The sequence below is a fragment of the Pan paniscus genome, chromosome 4, assembly GCF_029289425.2.
Source record: "Pan paniscus chromosome 4, NHGRI_mPanPan1-v2.0_pri, whole genome shotgun sequence".
NCBI lineage: Eukaryota > Metazoa > Chordata > Mammalia > Primates > Hominidae > Pan > Pan paniscus.
This window is the reverse complement of record NC_073253.2, coordinates 43957789-43972777: the sequence shown is the minus strand read 5'-3', so window position 1 is coordinate 43972777 and position 14989 is coordinate 43957789. Positions and strand designations below refer to the sequence as shown.

The 14989-nt window shown below is 41.0% G+C and overlaps 1 protein-coding gene and 1 long non-coding RNA gene across 3 annotated transcripts in view; one reads left to right on the top strand and one right to left on the bottom strand.

Moving 5' to 3' along the window:
• The window catches only part of BDP1 (B double prime 1, subunit of RNA polymerase III transcription initiation factor IIIB), a 286362-nt gene that overhangs the window by 59436 nt on the left and 211937 nt on the right, over positions 1–14989 (top strand). The gene's annotated exons all lie outside the window — the stretch shown is intronic.
• Positions 9265–14989, bottom strand: part of LOC129397766 (uncharacterized) — a 99387-nt gene continuing 93662 nt past the window's right edge. The window contains exon 3 of the long non-coding RNA XR_008625370.1: positions 9265–14803. This is a non-coding gene — a long non-coding RNA (uncharacterized LOC129397766). The remainder of the gene's footprint in view (positions 14804–14989) is intronic.

The following is a 14989-nucleotide window of genomic DNA, read 5'->3' as shown; positions in this document are numbered from 1 at the left end:
GGAGCTCCTCACTTCCCAGTAGGGGCGGCCGGGCAGAAGCACCCCTCACCTCCCGGACGGGGCGGCTGGCCGGGCGGGGGGCTGACCCCCCCCACCTCCCTCCCGGACGGGGCGGCTGGCCGGGCGGGGGGCTGACCCCCCACCTCCCTCCCGGACAGGGCGGCTGGCCGGGCAGAGGGGCTCCTCACTTCCCAGTAGGGGCGGCCAGGCAGAGGCGCCCCTCACTTCCCCGACGGGGCGGCTGGCCCGGCGGGGGGCTGACCCCCCCACCTCCCTCCCGGACGGGGCGGCTGGCCGAGCAGAGGGGCTCCTCACTTCCCGGTAGGGGCGGCCGGGCAGAGGCGCCCCTCACCTCCTGGACAGGGCGGCTGGCTGGGCGGGGGGCTGACCCCCCCACCTCCCTCCCGGACGGGGCGGCTGGCCGGGCGGGGGGCTGACCCCCCCACCTCCCTCCCGGACGGGGCGGCTGGCCGGGCGGGGGGCTGACCCCCCCACCTCCCTCCCGGACGGGGCGGCTGGCCGGGCGGGGGGCTGACCCCCCCACCTCCCTCCCGGACGGGGCGGCTGGCCGGGCGGGGGGGCTCCTCACTTCCCAGTAGGGGCGGCCGGGCAGAGGCGCCCCTCGCCTCCCGGACGGGGCGGCTGGCCAGGCGGGGGGCTGACCCCCCCACCTCCCTCCCGGACGAGGCGGCTGGCTGGGCAGAGGGGCTCCTCACTTCCCGGTAGGGGCGACCGGGCAGAGGCGCCCCTCACCTCCCGGACGGGGCGGCTGGCCGGGCGGGGGACTGACCCCCCCACCTCCCTCCCGGACGAGGAGGGAGGACGCTCCTCACTTCTCAGACGGGGTGGCTGCCGGGCGGAGGGGCTCCTCACTTCTCAGACGGGGCGGTTGCCAGGCAGAGGGTCTCCTCACTTCTCAGACAGGGCGGCCGGGCAGAGACGCTCCTCACATCCCGGACGGGGCGGCAGGGCAGAGGTGCTCCCCACATCTCAGATGATGGGCGGCCGGGCAGAGACGCTCCTCACTTCCCAGATGTGATGGCGGCCGGGAAGAGGCGCTCCTCACTTCCTAGATGGGATGGCAGCCGGGCAGAGACGCTCCTCACTTTCCAGACTGGGCAGCCAGGCAGAGGGGCTCCTCACATCCCAGACGATGGGTGGTCAGGCGGAGACGCTCCTCACTTCCCAGACGGGGTGGCTGCCAGGCAGAGGCTGCAATCTCGGCACTTAGGGAGGCCAAGGCAGGCGGCTGGGAGGTGGTTGTAGCGAGCCGAGATCACGCCACTGCACTCCAGCCTGGGCGCCATTGAGCACTGAGTTAACGAGACTCCGTCTGCAATCCCGGCACCTCGGGAAGCCGAGGCTGGCGGATCACTCGCGGTTAGGAGCTGGAGACCAGCCCAGCCGACACATCGAAACCCCGTCTCCACCAAAAAAATACGAAAACCAGTCAGGCGTGGCGGCGCGCGCCTGCAATCGCAGGCACTCGGCAGGCTGAGGCAGGAGAATCGGGCAGGGAGGTTGCAGTGAGCTGAGATGGCAGCAGTACCGTCCAGCTTCGGCTCGGCATCAGAGGGAGACCGTGGAAAGAGGGGAGAGGGGAGAGGGGAGAGGGGAGAGGGGAGAGGGGGGAGGGGGGAGGGGGGAGGGGGGAGGGGGGAGGGGGGAGGGGGGAGGGGGGAGGGGAGAGGGGAGAGGGGAGAGGGAGCTCTATCTGCCACACCATATGTGACTTCAATAACAGGAAAATAGATTTTCCAGATTAAGAATCTAAACATCTCATCCATAACAAAAGGTTAGGCTCTATACCAATGCTTGAATGAAAACTGTAATATCATCCATTTAAAAAAATGCCAACACATGCATAATTTTAGGCTGTAAAAATGAAAATATTTCAGAATTGATTAACAAATGGTGGAAGTTAAAGTTGTCTCTTCCTGACCTGCACTTTGTTTTCTGTCTCTTGCCTTTTCTCACATTTTATTTTTCCTTCCTATCTCAACAATATACCCCACCTGCAGTGTGCCCAATGTGGACACATACCTGCTTTTTTCAGGCACTGTTTTGGACAACATTTCCCTACTGAGCATTAAATCACTTTTTCTTAAATATGTACTAAAGATTTCCATGGCTGAAAAGCTAGTTCCACATACATTAATAATCCTTGAAGAATTAAATCAGATACAACCTCTACATCAGCACAATATTTCAAGGTGGTAAGGGAGTGCTACTGCTGGGTTTGTCTTCACTTAATAACTTTATTAATGATGTGGATGAGTGAACAAATATGAAAAGAAAATTTATAGGTATTACATATGTAGATTCTGCAGAAACAAATAGGCTGGAAGGTAATGACTGTAGAATGACCTAGAGAGGTTAAAAAAAGAAAATAGTAGTCCAATATTATTCCACTTTTAAGTAAATGAGACCATTAAGCTCTTTAAAATAACCAGTAAATAAAAACTCAAAGCAATGATAGCTACATCAAAAAGTGAGGGAAGAGGGGAAATTATATGTTGCAATGTTACAGAGTACATTAAAGCATTCAGTGTATTTCCTGAAAATTTCATAAGCACAGTTCTTAATGTTTATTCATAAATAAACAAAACCAAACCAAAAGCCATAGTTCATTTGTTTCTAACTAAGAGTACAAATTATTTATGCGGAAAAGTACATATAAGCTCACATAAATAACATGAATAATGTTTTCATTGTGAAGATATTCATAATGTTCAAATGACAAGGTCTTAGGAACTCTGCACCTTCATTAATTTTAATCAATATTTAACAATCAAGATTGTTTTCAATAAATCATGGCCTAATAATGAAAGGGGGAAACTATTTGTTTTAACTTTCATTTCAGTTTTACCCTTTACTCACAAGTTGAAATTCATTCTCACTCTTTGCAAACTATTTTGAAACATTTCCAGGTAAAATTCATATAAATATTTTATTTTTCCTAATTTTTGGAAAAATTTTAGACTATTACAATCTGAGTTAATAGCCTAGTTCCTTTGTTGATCCAGTGTAAATAAATATTTCTCTTTTCTTGCTGTATTAAAAAACCCACAGCCTGTATAGCCAAGTCTATATCTATATCGATATCTATCTGTATCTGTATCTATGTGTATCTCTATCGATGTATGCATACACAAATAATATCTGTGGAAGAATTTTTTTTCATGTAGTGTAATATCCACAGCTCTTCTACTTTAACCATAACTCAAGTTAATAACTTTATTGTCTTTTGTTAGTTTTACCTGGAAAAGAAAGCACATCATATACAATATTATAAAATAGAAATAAAACTAAATATAGTGTTTTAGAAGGTAACAAAGTTTTATGTTTAAGGATATTAAATAAAATCTATTTCTTCCAGTATATTTTTTCACAGTCTGTCTTAAATGGAATCTTCAGATATCTTAACAAGTTGACTACTAGATTTTGTAGTGTATTCCAATCAGATATCTATCTGAGGCCACTCTTTTTTTAATAATCTAGGCTTCTGTAGACAATGTGGAAACCTTTTTAAAATGATGACGCCCTCCTTTTCCTTCGTAGCTAAATTAGTACACAAAATTCTAAATATTTCCTTAGTTTTAATAATAATAAAGCAATATAAGATTCACCCTCTGTATTCAATTCTTTGTTACCAATTCTGCTATAATTAGAATTTTTGAAATTCTTAGTTATAACCTTTATTTTTGATAATTGCATTTAAAATGCAATGATAAAGCAAATAATTAAAATGCTAGGAATAAAATTGTCCTTTATTAGTTTATCATAAAGTTCCATAAATTTCAGCTCTCCTTGATTTCTCACTATTCTAGTTCATCAATTTTGTAATTAATCATTAAACATTATTCTTTCTCTATATTAAAAATATTAGCAATTAAAAAATCCCTATTTAATATTATATTCATTGTTTTAGTTTGATGCTTTTTTTTTTAGTGATATGTACAGAAGACAAAAAAATGATGTGCAGCCTTTGTGTTCCATTTATTGTTGCATAAAATAAAATTTCATCAATCTTGGATAAAAATTCTTAAGCCTATGATTATATTTGAAGGAAACACTAACTTCTGACATGATTATTTAGAACACACATTTTCTTAACTTGTCTTCCATTTTAGTGGAGCTATAAATAGCTTTGGCAAATTTTTCTGCTTTGCTGTTAATTTAACTCAGTAGATTTATTGAAATTTTAAGACACCATGTTATGCAAGATTTAGGGTATGTGACTACTCTTTCCTCCTGTGTGGAGGTCGACATTGCCACAGTCTAATATCATAGTTCCCCTAACTGGTCCCCTCCCAGAAGTGAGTTGCAAGTTCCTGCTGACTTTCAGAATTATTTCTCCATGTTTATGTCATTTTGATGCGAGAGGTCAATACACAGGTATGTCATCAAAATAATATTTAGACTATGTCATTCCCACAAAAAACAATTTATATGCCATATTTTACTCACTACCAAAGTCTTGTTGAATACTACTTGTTTCATTCCTCTAGCCAGGAGACAACCTGGCAGGTATACTGCCTGAGCACCAAGAAGTTATCATATAATTTACGTTTCATTGACCTCTCTTACCTTGTCAAATTACCCACAATAATTTTGGTAAAGTTGCATCTAACTTGGTATGGACTAAAAATACTTGTGTCGCCCCCAAAATTTGTATGTTAAAACCCTAATTCCACTGAGATGATATTTGGAAACAGGGCCTTTGGGAAATAATTAGGTCATGAGTCTCTCTCTCTCTTTCTCTCTCTCTCTCTCTCTCTCTGTCTGGTCTCTCTCTCTGTCTCTTTATGAGGACATGACAAGGAATGGAGGTTTTACCTGTAACCATTGACTGGCACCTTTATCTTGGACTCTCAGCCTCCAGAACTCCGAGAAGTAAATTTCTATTGTTTAAACCAGTCAGTGTATGTTGTTTTTGTTGTTGTTATAGCAGCTTGAATTAAGACACAATTTTCCTAAAACTTAAAAATGTCAGATTGGTGGATAAAATTGTATTTCATTGTGCTTTTTTCTTCAAGCCTTATACCTCTGACTCCAAACTCATAGTAACCAGTGTAAGACATGGTAGAATCTTTCCACTAGTGCTTGGGACACTATTTATAGTATCTACCCAATCTAATTTTAATGAAAAAGTTGAAGGTTGGTATAAAAAAATGTTTATCATCTAGGAGTTCCAGGATCAATTCAACATACTTGTGATGGTCTCATGTAGTAGCAGTGACAGTCAACTACAAATGGTGCCTGAACAGGGACATTTCAGAGACTATCAGGGACATACAGAGACCTGAAAGGACCTGGAGGGACCTGAAGAGGCCTGCAGGGATAAACAGAGATAAGTAGAGGTAAGTAGAGAAAAGTAAGTAGAGATAAGTAAGTAGAGAAAAGTAGAGATAGGTAGGGAAAGACGGGGACTTGCAGGAACTTGCAGGAACTAACAGGTACCATAGGGACAGACAGAGACAGATAGGAATAGATAAAGACTAGCAATATAAGGTCAGTGCCCTGAAGAGGTACTGGTCAGTGTCCTAAAGAGGTACAAAAGTAGAGACTAGCAAAGACTGGGAGAGATTTGGAGGAACAGACAGGGACAGATAGGGACAGATAGGGTCCTATAGGACTAGAGCGAGGAAGGTCTGCTGGAACAGAAAAAAACTAAAACCAACTAGATGAATGAGAAAGCCCATTACACCTCTGTTGGCAGCGACATAAGGTTAGTGCTCTAAAAAGGTACTGGTCAGTGTCCTAGAGGTACAAAGAATGGGAAGTTTTTAAAACAGGGAAACGAGGAAGAATTTGGCTATTTCTTTTCTCTTTTTTGTTTGTTTGGAGTTTTGGTATGTACCATCTTTCTGTGATTTAGAATTTTTTGCCCCACCTACAGTGCCTATCGAAAATGGTGAACAGAAGAGGGAGAATGAAAATTGCCTTGTATCGTCTTCTTTTGTGGCTACAGAAAGGCTAACTTTAGCTTTGGCTTTCATGGATTGTAAACGTGCACTGGCACCTGTGAGATGTGCAGAGGACTTGGGAGGCTTTCTCAGAGCTTGTCAAGATGTGGGAACTGGCCGGGCGCGGTGGCTCACGCTTGTAATCCCAGCACTTTGGGAGGCCGAGGCGGGTGGATCACGAGGTCAGGAGATCGAGACCACGGTGAAACCCCGTCTCTACTAAAAATACAACAACAACAAAAAAATTAGCCGGGCGTGGTGGCGGGCGCCTGTAGTCCCAGCTACTCGGAGAGGCTGAGGCAGGAGAATGGCGTGAACCCGGGAGGCGGAGCTTGCAGTGAGCCGAGACTGTGCCACTGCACTCCAGCCTGGGTGACAGAGCGAGACTCCGTCTCAAAAAAAAAAAAAAAAAAAAAGATGTGGGAACTGAGCTTCATTGCTCTGCAGTATTGACTCAGGCAATAGCAAATTTGGTGGCTGACAGATCTAAAAGAAGCCAAGGGTCAAGCCCTAAAGTGGGAAAGTGTTATAAGTGTAGAAAACTTGGACGTTTCAAAAGAGAATGCCATCAGACCTCTGTGAAAAAGAGATCTTGTAACATAGTCCCCCTCTTAACAGAAAAAAATGCCGGACTTTGCCCTCGATGCAATAAAGGAAATCATTGGGCTAATCAACGCCACTCAAAATTTCATCAAAACGGCACCCACCTGTTGGGAAGCAAGAAGGGGGCCTGGACCCGGGCACCTCAAACTATGAGGGCGTTCCCTGTCCAGGCCACAACTCCGTTTCAGGGGTGGGTTTCCAGAGGCACATGGATTCCCTCTCCCCAGGAACACCTGGAAACGCAGGATTAGATCTCCTAGAGAACCAACTACATTAAATGAAAGAAACAAACTCACTAAGATTCACATTGGTATTTGGGGATCTTTGCCAACAAGACACATGGGATTGATTTTGGTAAAAGCTGTCTTAACTTACAGGCCCAGGAGTTGTTGATTTTGATTGTGAAGGAGAAATTCAGGTAGTAGTAATGTCACAAGATCTTTGGGTTTTTGAACTGGGAGAATATGTTGCTCAATTTTCGCTTCTTCCCTGTAAATTGTACCCTTCTCCACATAAGAAGAAGCGAGGTGGTCAGGGATTTGGAAGTGCAACTAGGAGAGAGATTTATCTATCACCACCCATAGCATCTAGTGGACCCACCTGTACAGTGCAAATTGAAGGTTTAAGGATTGCTTTTTGCTATACTGTTTTACGAGAAGGATAAGCCTCGATTTGCTTTCTCTGTGCCGTGTGTTAATCAGAGCCTGCTTCTTGTTATCAGTGGAAAGTTTTACCCCACGGCAATTAACCAAAGAGGCAGAAGCTGAGTTACAAATGTTTCAGCAATGGCGTGCCTCCCAGCTACAGCAAAAAAAAAATAATAATAAATAAAAAAGAAAACACTTTTGATTCTGTTTGGTAGATTTACTAACGTGGGGACGAGGGTATACTTACGTCTTTGCAGAAGATGAACAAACCGAGTGGGTGCTCCCAAGGTGTGTACGACCGTTGAACAGGAGACTGGAGGGACCCATGGATCCCAACCATGGACCTTGTTCCCCCAGTATGAACCATGAACCAGTTGAATCTGAATGCAAAGATGGAATGAGGACCACTAGAAGCAGGGAGCTCTCTTCTTCCCCATGCTAGCCTTTCCTTAAAACAGTTTCTTTTGTTTTTTGTTACCATTTCTATGTTCGTCTCTTCATTCAGTCTAGTAATGACGGTCTCAAGTAGTAACCGTGGCAGTCAGCTACACTTAAATCTTAATGCTTTTGAATTCTAGAAGGAACTCAAAAAGAGACAAACAAGTCAGTCATAGTAGTAATACATGGAGAATGAATTGTGAAATCTAAGAGACTGAATATCATGTCAAGCATAAGCTTTTTCAAAGCAATTAAACTGGGCTTTTAATGACATTACTTAGACTTTCCAGACAAAATGTGTAACAATACAGCTAATTTTAATAAAATGACTTTGAAATCCCCAAACTCAAATATAATCTCATGAAGTAATTGTTTGTGATAACACCTTAATATGTTTTATACCATCATTATGAAAAACAGTGCAAGAGAAAGGAGAAAAAATTCTTTATTGTGAGTTAAAAACTTTGAAACCTAAATCAATCATTTTTATTGTTTCAAGAAATATTTCCCCACGGCTACTTTAGTAGCAAAATCAAAGTCAGGAGCCCAGGCTTCTGTAAACAAAGTTTAATTGTATCCCCTCCCCCTTTCTTCTCTGTCTCATAATTTTCTCAGTACTTTTTAAGGAGCGAGAGGCATCCCCATGAATGACGCTGTTATAGGTTCTAAGGCAGAGGATGTGATGATGATGATCTTTGGGAAACGGTGAGGTGAATGTTATCCACAAAGCTGCTTTCTAGTAGGGTGTCTGTGGGAAACTATACCCTTTCTGTGGGGTCTTCTGAATGTAGCTAATACTATTTTTGTTTGGGCTGGAAGTTTTTTATTATTATTGTTTTTACACTTTAAGTTCTAGAGTACATGTGCATAACGTGCAGGTTTGTTACATATGTATATATGTGCCGTGTTGGTTTGCTGCACCCATTAACTCATCATTTACATTAGGTATTTCCTCTAATGCTATCCCTCCCCCATCCCTCCACCCTACGACAGGCCCCTGTGTGTGATGTTCCCCACCCTGTGTCCAAGTGTTCTCATTGTTCAATCCCCACCTGTGAGTGAGAACATGCGGTGTTTGGTTTTCTGTCCTTGTGATATTTTGCTGAGAATGCTGGTTTCCAGCTTCATCCAAGTCACTACAAAGGACATGAGCTCATCCTTTTTTATGGCTGCATAATATTCCGTGGTATATATGTGCCAGATTTTCTTAATCCAGGCTATCATTGATGGACATTTGGGTTGGTTCCAAGTCTTTGCTATTGTGAATAGTGCCTCAATAAACATATATGTGCATGTGTCTTTATAGTAGCATGATTTATAATCCTTTGGGTATATACCCAGTAATGGGATGGCTGGGTCAAATGGTATTTCTAGTTCTAGATCCTTGAGGAATCGTCACACTGTCTTCCACAATGTTTGAACTAGTTTACACTCCCACCAACAGTGTAAAAGTGTTCCTATTTCTCCACATCCCCTCCAGCACCTGTTGTTTCCTGACTTTTTAATGATCGCCATTCTAACTGGTGTGAGATGCTATCTCATTGTAGTTTTGATTTGCATTTCTCTGATGACCAGAGATGATGAGCACTGTTAAGTTCTATCCTCTCCATATGTCCATGGGGCTGTTGGAAATATTCTTTTTCTGGGCTTAATGCTGTGCCCAGAGCATTTCCTTTTTCCTTCTCCTTTTTAAGGCAAGGATGCATCTGTTTTCATAAGGTTTGTGATAAAACAACACTCAAGTTTTGCAAGTTACATGATTGTCATCATCATCGCACTAATTTTTTGTGAAATATGCATTTTAATTACTTCCAAGAGGGTTTATTTCTAATGAAAAAAATTAAACAATAAATAATTTTAGACTTACCCCATGCAAGAAATGACAAATTCACTGAAGCAAACATGTTTAGGTTACACTGTGTACAATCTACAAATTGCCTACTCAGTCTCAGTTTCTTGCATATATTTCTCATACATCTAAATGTTAATTTCCACACTTCTGTCTCTCTGAATCCCTGGCAAATGGCAATGGCTAGTGACTTTGCATTCACATATCAGAAAAACATGAATCCGGACACACTTCCGGGAGCATGGAACGTGGTAGGAATTTACTGGATAATAGGAACTGATATGTTATTTTGAGAGTGCTAAAATTCTCCCAGTGAATGTAACTTTGCCTATATTTTATATAACTTATTGGTTTTGGTTTGATAATTTAAAATATCAAAATTATCCTGGGGCAGGAGCCAAGGATGGTATTATACAGTGAGAAGTGAGTCCCACATGTCAGTCTTGTCATTTTCTTCCTCAGATAAAGTGCAGAATTTTGTCATCAGTAATATGAAAGAGAGATTTTACATAAAAATTGCCAATTTTTGTCCATGAAGATGAGGGCAATATGCTAAGTATCAACGGACTAAAAGATGGCATATATTTTTTAGTAGGACATCCATGCAAGACTGCATTTCTTACCTGTTGACTATTACAGTAAATAGAAAATAATTATTTTAATTAAGTGACTACAATTTAGGGCATTTGTTGTAGAAATTTACAAATGTTTCACATTGCTTGACTTCAGGGGGCACCATTTTTACATCATCCATTTCTAATAGCATGGCCAAGAGTATACTCCAAGTAACAAATGAGGTATAGCATATGAGACAAAGTAGAAACACTTAAAGGGTTAAAGAAATTTTCACCCATATCTCTATGATGCAAAGTAAAGCAAAAGACAAAGAAACAAGCAAAAAAGAACAAGTGGTCGCCAAGCTGGACTGCAGTGATAAAACCATGGCTCACTGCAAACTCCGCTTTCTGAGCTCAAGCAATCCTCCCACCTCAGCCTCACGAGTAGCTGGGACTACAGGTGCCCACCACCACTCCTGGCTAATTTTTGTGTTTTTAGTAGAGACAGATTTTTGCCACATTGGCCAGGTGGGTCCCAAACTCCTGAGCTCAAGCAATCCACCCACTTCGGCCTCCCAAAGTGTTGAGATTACAGGCATAAGCCACCACACCCGGCCGCTGCATTTTTTTTAAATGGGAAATAACAAGCATATTCATTACATATAAAATGATATATTTAGAAATTTTGTAGGCTTTATAAATTCTGTTGGATAATGGAAAATTTTTTATTGTATTTTTTGTGTATGAGAATATATGTTATAAAGTAAAATCTACATAGAGGGAAATGGGATTGTGAGGATAGTAACCATAGGTGAGGAGATGGATGAAAGAAAGGTCTTACATTGCTGTAAGGAGCTGTTACTATATCTTCTTCATATTTTTATAAAACATATCTTATTAGAAGACTTAAGTTACTTATTTTTTTCTTATATGTATATATTCACCTCCATTTTGAAGGCTATTAGTCTGGGAAACCTACAAGAACATTGCCGTAGGGAAGCTCAAGTATGTTAACAACAACAAAAATAGTTCTGTGAATGCCTTTACATAATATAAGGTCTACATATTCTCTCTAGATCTGTGCGCCGTAAGACTGGATTTTGAAAAGCTGAGGCATAGACTGATAGCTCTTTACCACACTTGTTTTTTCTTCTTTCTGGATACATAGCTTGGCTATATTTCCATGCAACTGTGTCCCGGTTAATGTGTACCACTTTTAGAGGGTGGTACATATAAATGTTTCTTCCAGTTCTTTCAACATGTGTCATTTGAAAAAGGAGAACTCTGAAGCCCTCTAGGAAGTTGGAGCTACAATACTGGAGGCCAGTTTCCTGAATTACTCCCTGGTAAAAGCCACCCAGACAAGAAATGCCTTTATTTGAATGTTATTAATGAGAAACACATTTTAAACTTTCAGCCACTTTAACTTTGAGGATTGTTTGTTAAAACAGCTAGTGTTACCCAAACTGTTATAGGAGTCTACTACATATCATTTCATTTTTTTCCCTTCTCAAACTCAGAATGAATTGGGAGATAGCCATGGGCATTAAAACTGTTTCAAGAAGTGCAACTTAGCGTTCAGGGCTGACCTCATGAGCTTCCAGAGACATCAGAGTAAGTGACCCTTATTCTAGTTTCGAAGCTCTGTTCTAGTTCTAAGCATGCAAATAAATTTTAAGCAGGATTTCTTAGCCTGCAGGAGCTGAGGATGATTAATAAGTCCTGCTGTTATGCATAAATGCACTGACCTATACTGTGCCCTTCAGTCAAATTGTATATTGTTTAATCGTGATAAATGAAGTGCACCAGGCACAGATAAGCTAGTCCCTGGAGTATGTCCAGATACACCTGAAAGAAGAATGACTCAAGCTGGGTGTGTAAAGCTACACTTTGGAGGATAGACCTTCCCACAGGTGCAATGGAACTCTCACTTCTCACTTGCTCAGAAATTATGATCTGCAGTGTGAGTCTCCCCTGGTAAGGAAACGTGTCCAGCTCCTTGAAACATGTTCTAGAGAACAGCATTCATTACCCTCCCATGAACTTAAACATGCTTCTTGGCTCCTGTGCATTTTAGGTAAGTAAGCTTTGATTTCCCCAGGTGGTGTCGGTGTCTAGTCTTTTCATAAACTTGCACTTACTATTAACATGGAGAGGACATCCACAGGCCGAGATACATTGCCATGTCTTGCATTAAAAGCAAATGAACCTGAAGTTTTTTTGTAAACAACTTACGAAGTTTCATTTGATTTGATTTGATTTTTAATAATTCCCTGAATTGCTGTGATAATTAGAGTAGTGAATTCATTTCTGGTATGTTTTAAAAGTAATTCAAGGAAAATAATTTTGCAGAATCCTGATTTAGATAATATGAAGAGTGAATAGGAAAATGATGAAATTGTTGCTGCTTTTTATAGAGGCTTAGAATCATGGAAATCATTTGCTTTCAGGTATAAAAGGGAATAATTTCATTTTCTACTTTTTACTTTAAATTTCTGTTATCTATGTCTACATGCTTCTGTCCATTTCTTCATAGTTTGTTTTTTAAATAATATGCTTCTACCATTCTCTGAAAGCTATTTTGATTTTTTAGCTTGAATATAAATTGGTTGATACTGGCTGCAAATTATTTTTGGTATTCTAATTTGTCTATTTTTCTTTTTCTTGAAATGGAATAAATAAGCTTCACACACACACACACACACACACACACACACACACACACACACACAACCCTAAACAAAAAAAAAAATCACACAGCACCAGCAAACTACTAGGATTTACTGTAGGATAAAAGCTCTACATGGCCCTGCATACAAACTTTCTGCATACTTCTGCAAATTTTTATGCATTACTCAATCCATTAAAAATCACCTTGGAAGAAATTGCAAACACAATAGAAACTAAATGAGATAGTCACAGAGAACAACAAAAATAGTAATTTAAGCTCCCATACAACATCAAGTGTGTTCAGTCTATTTTTGGTTCTTCGGGTTCTCTTTAAAATTGAATTGAGTTTGTATATGCATATGTATGTAGGAGTGGAGGATGGAATTAATTATCCCAAACATCCTACACTCACTCCTCGAATATTTCTTTTGTTAACATGCAAATCTGTTCTCTTCATTACGGTGATACTGCATTTAAATTACAACACAATTAGAGATCATTAACTTTCTCCTTTATAATCAGCCATTTTCACAGGCCTTTGATATACAAGCACCTATAATATATTCTTACTCATCTCACACTTTCATTTACCAAAGTGTCAAAACAACATTTTTACATCATTGATATTTGTTTTAGTTTCTGCAAGCTGGCTGTTAGAAGATGATTACTTCTCTTAAATTACCTCTTACCCTCATCTTGCTATCTTTTTAAAAGGAAAGAAAAAGCACTATAAAAATCAGACACTTTGGGTTCTGAACCTTTTATTTTGTGTGAAAAGATACTTATTTATGTATGCTAAATCACACTGATGCGGAAGACAAACTGGCTCTTCGTTATTTTTTTTTTTGGCACTTTATAGAGGAAATGTGTGGAGAACAGATCTTTCCTAAGGTATTATATTCATGTGCCTTAAAGATTAAGAATACTCAATGCGCCAAGAAGTGCTATATACCAGAAAAGTTTGTATCAACTAATATATCTAAATTAAGTTAAAGTTTCTTTCAATTTAATGTGCTTGCAGATGTAAAATTGCATGTTTAAGTTTTGCAGTTATGTACTAAATCTGGTGCTACACTTCTAATGTCTAAAGGTTTTATTCAATTTCAATTTATTTGTTTTATAGTTTGCCAGAATGTGCTTATGAAAGGCACTCTCAGTCATAAAAATAAAATTATAAGCAGACTGGCACATAACTATTTTTTTAAATAATAAACTTTCTGATTTTAGAGACTTGTATTCTTTTATAGGTCCTGGTTCTCTTTCACTCTCTGACCTATAAGAACCCATACAGCATGCATTGCTGTGTATGGAAAAGCAGTAAAGGGAAGTACAGCCACCTTTTAGGTCCCATGAATAGCAAAATCTCTTTGACTAATGTCTTGTTTCAGGGTACGTCCACTCCTTGTTTAAAGAATGTAACTGGCTGGGCTTGGTGGCTCACTCTTGTAATCCCAGCACTTTGGGAAGCCAAGGCGGGCAGATTACAAGGTCAGGAGTTTAAGACCAGCCTGGCCAATATGGTGAAACCCCATCTCTACTAAAAATACAAAAATTAGTCGGCCCTGATGGTGGGTGCCTATAGTCTCAGCTACTCAGGAGGCTGACTCAGGAGAATTGCTTGAACCCAGGAGGCAGAGGTTGCAGTGAGCCAAGATTGTGCCACTGCACTCCAGCCTAGGGGACAGAGTGAGACTCCATCTCAAAAAAAAAAAAAAAAAAAAAAGAATGTAACCACACTCAATAGTCACTAGCACATTGTTTTGAATAGACTATATACTGAAAGATATCTGCTGGATATAGAATGACCTCAGGAAAAAGTCTAGACACTATAATCCATCTCACTTGCCAGCATTTAGCGACCTTTCAGCTTCATTACTGACTTTCACCCAGTGTCCCTTAGGTGAGTGACTTGAGTCCTCTTTCATAATATTTGGCAGGAGAAAAGATGAGGTCATTGCTCCATCAATCCCGTCATGTCATGTCTGCTCATGTGTCATAGCTTATAAATAGTCACATGGTTCTGTCCAAGTGCAAGGGGGGCATTGCAGGTAGAGGTCCATCTCCATGTGCCTTGAAAAGAAAATAACCAAATATCAGGGGAAAACAATAATATGAGCCATAGTGCCTGATATATACTATGACATCATAGAGATTTAATGAGTATTAATCAGGATTCAATGGCTGCAGGAGACAAACAGTTTCACAAACGAGGGTAATTAACTGGCTCATAGGCAATATCTCAAGAAAGGTGGGGTA